At 44.1% G+C, this 12,264-nt stretch overlaps 1 long non-coding RNA gene across 1 annotated transcript; it reads right to left on the bottom strand.

The window, feature by feature from the left end:
* Nucleotides 1–5,153: 5,153 nt before the first annotated feature.
* LOC142740500 (uncharacterized) lies at nucleotides 5,154–10,673 on the bottom strand. The gene is made up of 6 exons (XR_012880734.1): nucleotides 10,497–10,673; nucleotides 9,296–9,362; nucleotides 8,415–8,479; nucleotides 7,839–7,968; nucleotides 6,940–7,006; nucleotides 5,154–6,741 (listed from the first exon to the last, which is right to left on the bottom strand). It is a non-coding gene; the product is annotated as an uncharacterized LOC142740500 (long non-coding RNA).
* Nucleotides 10,674–12,264: the final 1,591 nt, after the last annotated feature.

The following is a 12,264-nucleotide window of genomic DNA, read 5'->3' as shown; positions in this document are numbered from 1 at the left end:
CATAATGACTCACCCAGATGTATATAATAAAAACATTCAAAGTTGTCAATAGCAGAAAACCGAAACCAGGGCTCGTTCCTCTAGGTCTCAGCTGTCCAGTATGTGTACAAATGTATTGCACACCTGTGTAATGAGACTATCATTCCTATTTGCAATGCATAGCGAGATCCCGCGAGATCGCGGGTGGCTATTCCCGCGCATGCGCAGAGCGCAGAGCGTCACGCAGAGCGTCACGTCTATGTGTCCCACCACTTCAGGCATGTACTGAGGTGGTGGCGATACATAGATGATGTGTTTGTTATTTGGACCGGCACTGGGTCACAGCTAGAGGAATTTTTTGAGTTCCTCAACTCTATTGATGAGGACATTAAATTCACAATGGAGTTCTCTACCACACATTTGAATTTTTTGGATACTATGGTATATAGGGTTGATGATAAACTAGTCACTGATCTATATCACAAAACCACAGATCGCAACAGTTTGTTGCGATTTGATAGTCAGCACCCCCGACGGATGATAGAATCTTTACCTTTCAGTCAGATGTTGAGGGTCAAACGTATTGTGACAGAACCCCAACATCTTATATCACGTTTGGATGACATGGGTGAGAAATTCGCCCAACGTAAATATCCCCGAACACTCCTACGCAAACAGAAAGATAGGGTTGAATCTGTCGCTAGGGATCAGTTATTGACATCACAAAGTAAAAATACACCAAACAGAGTAGCATTTGTCTCAACTTTTTGTGACATTAGCTATAGGATCTCTAATATTATACGTAAGGAATGGCATATCCTTGGTAATTTATCGGGTGAGGTTCCCGAATTTAGCAATCCCCCCATGATGGCTTTTAGGCGTCAAAAAAATCTTAGGGATCAACTGGTACACGCGGATGTGGGGTCTTCGCAATTGAGTCGCCAATTAACTTTGGCCCCCAAAAAATTGGGATGCTTCCCATGTTTGAATTGCGTGAATTGCAACATCATGGTGAAGGGCAATATATTTAGACACCCGACGAATGGGAAAATATTCCATATTAAACAATTTTTAACTTGTGCATCAACATTCGTTGTATATGTACTACAGTGTCCATGTAAGTTGCTATACGTGGGTGAAACCACACAGGAATGCCGCTTTTGTATTAATAAGCATAGATCCACTATTAAAACCAACAAACTGGATCTTCCAGTCCCAGCACACTTTTCTTCAGCGGGACACAGGGTCAGCGATCTGAGATTTTGGATCGTTGACCATGTGCCCCTACATAAGAGGGGCGGCGATAGAATTGCCAAATTAAAACGTAAAGAACTGGAGTGGATTCATAGATTAGATTGTTTACATCCAACGGGGTTGAATGTTGATTTTAAAGTTGGGGTGGTTCTCAACTAAATGGGTACAGTGATTGTGTTTTCTCTCTGTTGCGCCATGCATGGTCTTTCACTGTCGTTTACTACTATATATGTATCTGTGAACACATTCAATATGACGACATTGTCATTGCAATATAAAATAATAAATTTTGTTTTTATTAATATATCCATAAATTCTCTAAATTTTTGTCATTTTTTCAGATTCCGACATTGGGCTGGATTCTTTCCTCTGGGTTTTGGAGTCCATATAGAACTGTTTTCATCATCTATATGCGGCCATTTACATCTGGTCAACTTGGTCCGTTTTTTTGTTTCAACAATGGGGGCAGTATAATATGACTTTTTGACATCCTTCCAGGGATAGCTACTATGGTAGTGGGCTTATAGTATATTCAGGGGAGTATCTACATGTGTACACACATTGTGACATTATTACATTGTTCATTTTATATTTTGAGGCGTTATGCCTCTAATACTTATACATTTAGATGGATACATATTTATTGCATATATATAATAACATAATACAGTATAAGCACTTTTTTACAATGTGTGTTGCTGCTGATTAACTCCCCTATTCTAACATTTTCGGACTATTTATCCGGATGTATACCTAATAAATATACATAACTAACAATATATGGCCATATTATTAATCCCATACTAAATGTTTATTGCTGATAAAATCCTCTGTTTGAAACATTTTCTGACCTGTTGTTCCATTCTAGTTTCGTTCCTGGACGTGATATGTTTTTCCAGGTTGTAAAATGGCCGCCGCGTACTGGAATTCATACTGCGCATGCGCGAAATTAAGATAGCAAATTCTGGCCAAGATGGCTGCCGTGCTATCGAATGCGCATGTGCGGGAATAGCCACCCGCGATCTCGCGGGATCTCGCTATGCATTGCAAATAGGAATGATAGTCTCATTACACAGGTGTGCAATACATTTGTACACATACTGGACAGCTGAGACCTAGAGGAACGAGCCCTGGTTTCGGTTTTCTGCTATTGACAACTTTGAATGTTTTTATTATATACATCTGGGTGAGTCATTATGTCATTAACACTTTAATGTACCTAGGACTGTCTTTTTTCTGTACCAGTCCCTTATTTATCACTTTGTATATTCACATGTACACTGGCATTCATATTTATCTTTTAATATTGTATTTTGTTTTTGTATCATCTATTTTATATTGGATTTTGTCTTAATCACTGTTTAATTTCAATTGGGCTTTGCAAGCCATTATATACTTATGACTTGATGTGTGTTTTTATGCTTGAAAAAAGTCCAGTTGGACTGAAACGTCGCATGGGTGAATAAATAGCTCTTGCTCTTTTTGGAAGTGCTGCCTCTGTCCATTTTTTGTCTGCAATACAAACACAGACCTGAAGAGCGTCAGCGCTGTTTCTCCTGCTCGGACAACTTGACTCTGTCTACCTGCATTGGTTCCTCAGGTAGAGCAACAAGAGGGGGCAGTAGTGGTCTCTGGAACGAGGGTGCTAATCTGTGAAAACGTCTCTCCACCGAACATCCTCATCGCGTTCCTGGATCCTCATGTTGACCCGGGTAGCCAACAGGATATGGGCATCCAAGGTAGGTGGGAGGTCGCAGGCTGCCAGCTCGTCCATGGTGTGTGAGGACAGTCCATGCCATAGGTCGCCACCAATGCTTCATTGTTCCATGCCAACTCTGCTGCGAGGGTACGGAGGGAGATGGCATACTCTCCTGCTGTGGACCCCCTTGCTTGAGGGTTAGCAGAGTGGCTGCTGCTAAGGATGTTCGACCCGGCTTCTTGAACACGTCACAAAAAGTCTGTAAGAACAGGGCTAAGTCCGAAAATTTGGGCCCCTGTCATTCCAGGATGGGGTTCGCCCATGCGAGGGACTTGCCAGCGAGGAGGGAAATAATGAACGCTACCTTGGCCTCATCAGAGGAGAAATGGTGAGCACGCAGTCATAGCGAGGAAAAAGAGGCAGTGCAACTGTGGATCCGGAAAACAGACAGATGGGGTATTAGGCAGTGGAACGGCAGCAGTCTCTGGGGAAGGAACAGGGAGTTGATCCAGTCGGGCGATGATGGAGTTTACAGCCACGAGGAGTTGTTCCTGACGTGCATATAGATACAATATATACTATTGGGGTCCACCCCTTAGTAATTGCTGACGTGCATATAGGTCACGCATATCCATCTGTATGACCTGAACTGTGATCTTAGGCTGGCCAGCGGGTTCCATGGCCTGAGCGTACTGTCACAATCTAGGGAACATATGTAGCTGACTTTAGCTTGACTAATAACGCATTAAATACACAGTGGAAAGATCCCTTATCTTGACCTTTTCAATGACTTCTCAATGGTTATTTTTGTGTGATATCACGCTGCAACAAGTTATCAGAGTCAAGTTAAAGATGGCTACATCCGTATGTGGACCCACTAGGCCGTGGGCTCCGGCTCAGATAGGGCTAGGTGTGGCAGGTTGCGCCAGACGAAGCGGATGGCACCAGGAATGGTAGATGACACACAGACGTGGCATATCCAGCCGGCGGTACCACACGACTCTGATAAAAGGCATGCACAGTTAGGAAACAGCAAGGGATACAGGAAATAGGATGCAGGGAACGGGAACTCTGGGATCAAGCAGGAAAATACTAAGGGACCCTTTGCAATACAAACATGGGAAAAGTACAACCAACGCTCAAGCAAGGAATGGAAGGGCAGAGACCTTTTTATAATCCTGGGTGCACTGGGGTAGGATAGAAAACTTTTAGGAAGTGCGCACGCTGGCCCTTTAAGGCACTCCTCGCACACTCCAGGAAGGGAAGGCCGCGCCAGCCGTGGTCTCTGGGGAGGTGGCCAGGAAGTTGCGGTCGCGGCCGTTCATCACAGAGTGAGCGACAGAGGTCCGCAGTCATAACACTGAGATTTTTTTTGGTGTTGTATATATGTACTGAGCAGTGGCGTAACTACCGGGGCCCGCAGCATGAGGGGGTCCGTGTCGCCCGCCGGCACGGGCCCCCACCATGGCCGGAGGCTCCGCTGGCAGCCGCTATGGCTGCTACAGCGGGACGCCACTGAACACTACGGCAGAGCAGGGAGGTATCTCCCCGCTCTGCCATTAACTGGTTCCCGACCGCTGGCTGTATTTTTACGGCTAGCGGTCAGGGTCCTTAAAACCCGAGCCATAGTCTTTTTACGACTCCGGTTTTAACTTACTGCCCGCGCGATCGGGCTGTTGAATGTCGGGTCTCCGGCTGTCAGTGACTGCCGGGGACCCTGAGGAGAGGATAGAAGCAGCTTTCGCTGCCAGCGATCAAACATGTATCCACTATCCTGTGGATAGGGGGGATACATGTATTTTGTAGGACACACTGTAGGTCGCATTTTTTTGGGAGGGGGGACGCTGTATGGCGTTCCCTACAGGGGGGGGAGACGCTGTATGGCGTTCCCTACAGGGGGGGGCTGTATGGCAATCCCTACAGGGGGGGCTGTATGGCGTTCCGTACAGGGGGGGGGCTCTATGGCGTTCTCTACAGGGGGGGGATGTATGGCGTTCCCTACAGGGGGGGCTGTATGTTGTTCTCTACAGGGGGGTCTGTATGGCATTCTCTACAGGGGGGGCTGTATGGCGTTCTCTGCAGGGGGACTGTATGGCGTTCTCTACAGGAGGGCTGTATGGTGTTCTCTACAGGGAGGGCTGTATGGCGTTAGCACTGTCCAATAAATATACAGTAAACAGAAGAAAATACGGTCCAGCAACACTCATGACAATGTGATGACTTAATTAGAAAAACATTTTATAAACCACACGGCATGTTGAAGTGATGATACAAGACTGCTTACGCGCTTCGAAAGCCAACTACATTCTTCGCAAATGTACGCCATCTCCTCCAAACAGTCAATTACATCAGAAGTCCAGTTCCTTGTGCTGCATGACTCGTGGACGCCCTATCCGTGGCGATATCCGGGTCCTTTCCACTGCTTCTCACTTTAGTCCTGTAGGCACAAAAAACATTCTGCAAGTATCCATTGTCATCCGTGCCTGCAGATTCTGCTTTAATGATGCAACTCACTCAACTCCTTATCTATTTCATCGTTTACTGATGCCTCTTTTAGATGCGACAGATGTATTTTTTTTATACTTACCAGCCTGCTTCACAGGCACCATCCCATTTTATAGGCACCTGATCAATAAGGGGGTCCTTGCTCCACCACCTTTACACCTCAATACTAAACAAAATCTTCCATAGACATCACAAAACCTAGACAAGCCTTTCCTCCCTTATGTTTCCCAACATTTCCTGGGACAAGTGTGTGTAGGTAGAAATCAACAAACATGTTTCCTGGCCCCAAACTTTACCCCCTCTTTCCAGTAAAGGATTGGCTTTCGGTATCACGCCTCCTCGCTTTTACCTTTTTACTTTATCCTGCGTAAACATTTTTTTCAGCATCTTAAACGTCTTGCCCATTAGCCCATCTATCCCCAACATCAGACCACTTATTATCATCTGACAGATCAGAATCAGACTCAACCAGCTACTGTTGCCTTCTTCTGCTTCTCTTTACATCCAGATGCGCTGCTCCTGTAATTCCAAACATTGTGCCAGTACCCCGTGTTCTAAACATTTTGGCAACCCCAAGGTGTCCCTCTCCCATGTTGAGATTATGAGGCCCTACTGGGATATTGCTGCCTTCATCAACCCTAGATCCCTGCGCAAGGATCCTGGCACTTGGCCCATCATCGTGCCATGTTCCCTCAAATTTTTGCTAGAATGATACCATTGAGGATACCTGCCTTGCTTCCTTGATGCCATTTGCTCCAAACAATCCAGTACACCCCAAGTCCAGGTCCTTGTGCTGCATGACTTGTGGGGGCTCTATACGTGGCAATATCCTGGCACCTTCCATTGCTTTCCGCTTGAGTGCTGTAAATATAAAAACATTCTGCCAGTGTCCATTATCACCTATGACTGCAGATTATGACTGTGTAATGAAACTCACTTAAGTCCTTGTCTATTGCATCCAGGCCTTGACACATCGCAAATGTTCTTGGCAGACCAAAGCTGTCTAAAATCCCACTACACTCCCTCACCCAATTACCTTACACCTACGTTCAGTCCCAAACCGAGCCATGTGGCCAGCATTTTGGACATAGATACCCCTAACTTACATTATGCCTATTCCTACCAACTATCCAAGGTTCCCCACTGCTACGCCTTTCTTGGCATTTTGCCCGCTCATTACTTTTTCAATGTACAGAGCTACTGGTGGATACTGTATATAGTAACTAATGATGGACATACCGCATATAGATGAAATATTACTTCAGAGAGTCCCCCTGGCAGCAGGCAGCCGATCTCAAGAAATTCTGGAACAAAAAGTATAAACTGTGAAGATAATATGACGTGCGCTTAGTATGGTTCATCATATCAACAAATATATGTTCAGCCTATTGAAAACATCAGGGAGATTGTTCCCACAGTCTTGTCATGTGTCTCTATAGGAACATTCTGGATGACATCACATTATAGAATTTCTATAGGTTGTTATTTGCTATAATACTTACATATATACAGTGGATCTTCTAGCATGTCGGCTGTCACTGGTGCCACATATTCAGATGTTATAAATGTCTGTAAAATACATAATGGGTTTAATGCACATACATAAAATAACCCCATATCTATAATGAATAATAATATATTTACTTTCACACATTTCATTTTCTATCACAGGGCGAGTCCAATGCCCCTCTGCCACACAAATAACACCAGCAGTATAATGGCACATAATAGTTGGAGGACCCTGGTATAGATTTTGTATCAGGGACCAGGAGCTTATTGTTATTCTTCTATATAATCTTATCCTTAATGGAAAACTTCTAATTTGTCTTTTGTGGAGTCTTTTGGACTGGAGTAGAGAGAGTAGAAAATGGTAAATTGGATTTCTGGATTCAACAGACAAAATAATTATTAAAGGGGTTTTCTGACAGTTTCATAAACCTTAGTCTAAGCCGCATATGGCTAAAAATAACAAATTTTCCCTACTCATTTATTAAATTCCCTGTGGCTCCTGCGCTGGCGGTTCTGTTGTCTTTAGTTGCTAGGCCACAGCGGTCATGTCCGTGTGGATGGCATGTCACGTGGCAGCTATTGTGTCACATCCAGGGCCGGCCTTAGGTTTATTGGTGACATGTGCAGTATCTGTGACGTCCTCCCCCTTATGATGCACCATGTAGTGTCCAAATAATTTAATCATACAGTGCCCAAATAATATCACCCAGTCAATAAACTAGGGATTGTATCTTTCTGTTTTTTTATATTATAGGTTTGGGCCCTAAATGCCGGATCGACAGTGTAAGTTGAGTGTGCCCAGGCCATCTATGGTGGTGGTGCCCTCTTCAGTATTGACCAGTAATACACACTATGTGATCATTTAGAGATGCAGTTAATAAAATACACTGACCTTGGACTCTCCTACTGAATACATCCGACTGAATGTAGAACGTTATGTGATGTGAGGTGGAGGGCTCTGCTTAATCTTTGATCTGCCCTCCTGGGACGTGGTTATCATTAACTCTTATGAGGAATTAATTCTAGGAGAAAGAAAGACAATGTATTAGGACAAATCTCAATCAAAGGCAACATTTCTATCTAGAACAGAGTCCAGTCCCCAACCAGTGTAAAATTACCAAAGGGGTAAATAGGATGACCGGCTGGGGTCCAGGGATTTGGGGTGGCCCACAGCTCTGGGGCTCCATACGCCCCTGAAATTGGACAAACAATAACGGCACAGGGAGGAAGCGAAATGTCTGACCCGGTTAGTCGTCTATTAGGTGAGTATAATTTTTTATTTTATAGGAGCAAAGGGGGCACTATTAATATGGGGGATAAAAGGACTGAGTCGGGGCTTAGAAAAGGGGGCTTCATTACTGTGGGGCCATACAAAAGGGGCATTCTGACCCAGGACATACAAAAAGTGTCATTCTAACTGTGGAGGGTATTGGTGGATACTGCATATAGTAACTAATAAGAGACGCACCTTGCATAGATGAAATATTGCTTCAGAGAGTCCCCCTGGCAGCAGGCAGCCGATCTTAAGGTGTTCTGGAAAAAACAATAATTGTGTAGTTTTATTTCTCCAGACAGACGTGTGCTCAGTATAGACCACCCAACAATGAAGGAAATGTACATTAGGGCTCATGTACACAGCAAATTCATGTGGACGGACCTGTATGGTGGCGCACAGACTGCAGTACTGGTAATGTAGACACTCTGTGTGCGCTGTGTGCTCCCCCATAAGCCAAATGTGTATTAGGAAATTACATAAATAACAAGTCCCTTATATATTACTAATACCATAATATCTTCTTTATGGAGCATTTCTATAATAATAATAATATAAAGCTGCAGCAAAATTCCCAGCGTTTACTTTTGCTACATGTGGATGAGTTTTTGAGACTGTAACTATTCACCTGTAACACTTGTGAATTTTGCCGCGCAGCAAGTCTGCAGCGTCTGAATTCAGCTTTATGGCGTAGAATATAGTACTCAAATACTGCAATCATACAGTGCCCAAATAACACTGCCAGACAAGTATTGTCTGCCACACTGTAATGTAATCCATTATCAAGGAATTGTATCTGAATCCTGAGCAGTGCCCTTTACTTTTTTTACATGAAGAGTGGGATTGAGTGTTCAAGCAATGGGTGCCCCAGACATCAAGACCAGTGGCGCCCCATTCATTAGTGACAGGTGATGCACCCAGTGTAACCGCACAGGTCGCACACCCCTAAGACAGGCCCTGGATGAACAACATTGGGGAATTTGTTCCCACAGTCTTGTCACGTGTCTCTATCGGAACATTCTGGATGACATCAGATTATAGAATTTCTATAGGTTGTCATTTGCTATAATACTTACATATATACAGTGTATGCCCTAGCATGTCGGCTGTCACTGGTGCCACATATTCAGATGTCATAAATGTCTGTAAAATACATAATGGAATAAACATAAAATAACCCCATATCCATAATGAATAATAATATATTTACTTTCACACCTTTCATTTTCTATCACAGGACGAGTCAGACATTGAAAACATTTTGTAATGTTAGTGTAAACCCAGGGAACATAACTATAGGGGTGAAGAGGTTGCAGTCACACCCAGGCCCAGGTGTCCATGACTGACATTAGGGGGGGTCACAATGTGGGCAATTTACAAATGCCAATCCCCAATGCCCCCATCTCCTAGAGGAATCCCGATTTTCGCTGCTAGAAACGCGATGTCAGTGAGAGACGCACCCAGGCGGAAAGGCAGCTGCTGAGTTGCCCGGCCGCTTCTAAAACACAAGCAGTGGAAGGGAGCCAGCGCAGCGCCCCGTTCCACCTGCTGGAGGGATGCGCCCTATGTAATGGCACAGGTCGCACACCCCTAAGGCCGGCCCTGGCTACTGCTGAGCCTTATTAGGATAATATACGGTAGCTTTTTAAGACTATTTAATTAAATTAAATTAGACATCATATTGAAAACGACTGAGAAGTCACATTCCACATTACTGACAGCTGCAATTCTCAGACAATGGTAAGGGTATGTTCACACACTTAACTAAAAAACGTCTCTAAAATACAGAGCTCTTTTCAAGGGAAAACAGCCTCTGATTTTCAGCCATTTTTTAAACCACAAACATTTTTTGAGGCGTTTTTACCAACGTTCTTGGAGCTGTTTTTCTATTGAGACAATGAAAAACGGCTCCAAAAACGGCCGAAGGAGTGAAATGCACTTCTTTTTACAGGGTGTTTTTTATGCGCCGCTTTATCAAACGCCCACGTAAAATGCACCATCGGAAAGAAAAACCAGTTTTTCCCATTGAAATCAATGGGCAGATGTTTGGAAGCGTCCAGCCTCCGTATTTTCGGCTGTTTTTCGGGGTGTTTACGGCCAGGAAAACGGCTGAAAATAGGCTGTGTGAACATACTCTGTTGTACTGAGTTGTAACTTTAATGAGAAAATATGAAACATTGAAATCTGAATGTAAAATGTTCAGTTGTTACTTGCATTAATAGAAACATTTTACTGGAACTTGAACTGTAGAATTAATGATAAAATGCTGCATCTTACCTGTCAATCACACAGTCAATCACAGTCCCGGTCCAGACGTCATTGGCAGAAATTGTAAAAAATATGTAATCCAGCTGCACATAGAACCTAACGGCTAGTACTGTCTATGACATCATCAGTGACATCATAAGCGGCTGCAGTATCTGTTACATCATCTAATTATCTCCTACTGCCTGGATAGACTGTCTGTGCATACACTGGATATAGGCGTTACATGGGACTGCTGTTTATAAACATGGAAGAAAGATACATGTGTGGTTATAGGGGCTACGACTAAGAACATGTAATGTATGAAACGTGTAATCTGTTACTAGATGGATTTTATACAGATGTAGCCATCTTTAACTTGACTCTGATAACTTGTTGCAGCGTGATACTTTCTTGTTCCCGCAGCACTCCGTGTTTCAAGTGTGCGTGAGTAGGCTTCCACGCCAATGTGTAAAAAATGGGAACTCAGCACTCCAAGGTATTATGCAATAAGTGATATTTGATTTCACATATAGCGAAAAGTAGTAATCCAAAAATAATGGCGCCATTACCCAACAGCGACCGAGGTCACAAGCGCCGCATATCCGTGTCTAAAGAAGGTTGAATGTATAGACCGAAACGTTACAAACCTATTTTTGGATTACTACTTTTCGCTATATGTGAAATAAAATATCATTTGTTGCAGCGTGATATCACACAACAAAAGCCATTGAAAAAGTAAAGATAAGGGTTTGTTTATTTAATGCGTTAAAAGTCAAGGTAAAGACGGCAACATCTGAACTAATAAAGGATACATTTTATTGAATTTCGTTTTAGGCTACATTCACACAACAGTAAAAAATGTCCGCTTTCAGAACAATGATGTTCTATGGGTATATTCACACGGCCTTTTTTTAACCACCCGTGAATATTGGCTGTCAAAAAATAGAACATGTCCTATTTTTGGCCACTTTCACGGCCAGACGGCCCCCATAGAAGTCAATGGATCAATTTTTAACGGCCGTCAATACATGTAACAGCCGTTAAAAACGGTTCTGTGATTTGGGGATTCAAGAGCCAAGGGAACTATTGGCTCCCTTGCTGGTAATCGGCGGCGCAATGACACATACTCACCGTTGCAGCGCCGTCCTCTACAGGTGTGGTCTCTAGTCTCATGGGTTCTGCGAAGGTGACGAGATGACGTCTTCACGCCGCCTTCGCAAAACCAGTGAGACTAGAGATCACTCGTGACGTAGACGGTCATACATCAGTGAGTATGTAGGGCATTCAGGCTGACAAAAATTACGGCTATTGTTGCGCTCACTACTATGGTAGCATGGCGCCTAGTACAGGGGACATTGTTGTCTACTGTAGCAAATTTTTCGGCACGGTCCTGAATTTACAGAGAGAGTCCCGGAAGATTACCACAGGAAGGGGGGGTGTGGTGCTTTCTCCGGAGAGGTGTCTGTGTCATCATCTACAGGGTGGCTGTGTGCTATCGTCTACAGGGGGCTGTGTGCCATCGTCTACAAGGGGGCTGTGTGCCATCATCTACATGGGGCGGTGTGCCATCATCTACAGGGGGGCTGTGTGCCATCATCTACAGGGGGGCTGTGTGCCATCATCTACAGGGGGTCTGTGTTTTATCATCTACAGGGGGTCTGTGTGGCATCATATACAGGGGGTCCGTGTGCCATCATCTACAGGGGGGCTGTGTGGCATCATCTACAGGGGGGCTGTGAAACAATCATGACAATGACCTTTGTTTGGGTGTTTTCAGGGGGTTGGGACAAAAGAAGCC

Source organism: Rhinoderma darwinii, chromosome 2, assembly GCF_050947455.1.
Source record: "Rhinoderma darwinii isolate aRhiDar2 chromosome 2, aRhiDar2.hap1, whole genome shotgun sequence".
Taxonomy (NCBI): Eukaryota; Metazoa; Chordata; class Amphibia; order Anura; family Rhinodermatidae; genus Rhinoderma; species Rhinoderma darwinii.
Note: the sequence above shows the minus strand (reverse complement) of the source record. Positions and strands in the feature narration are given on the sequence as shown.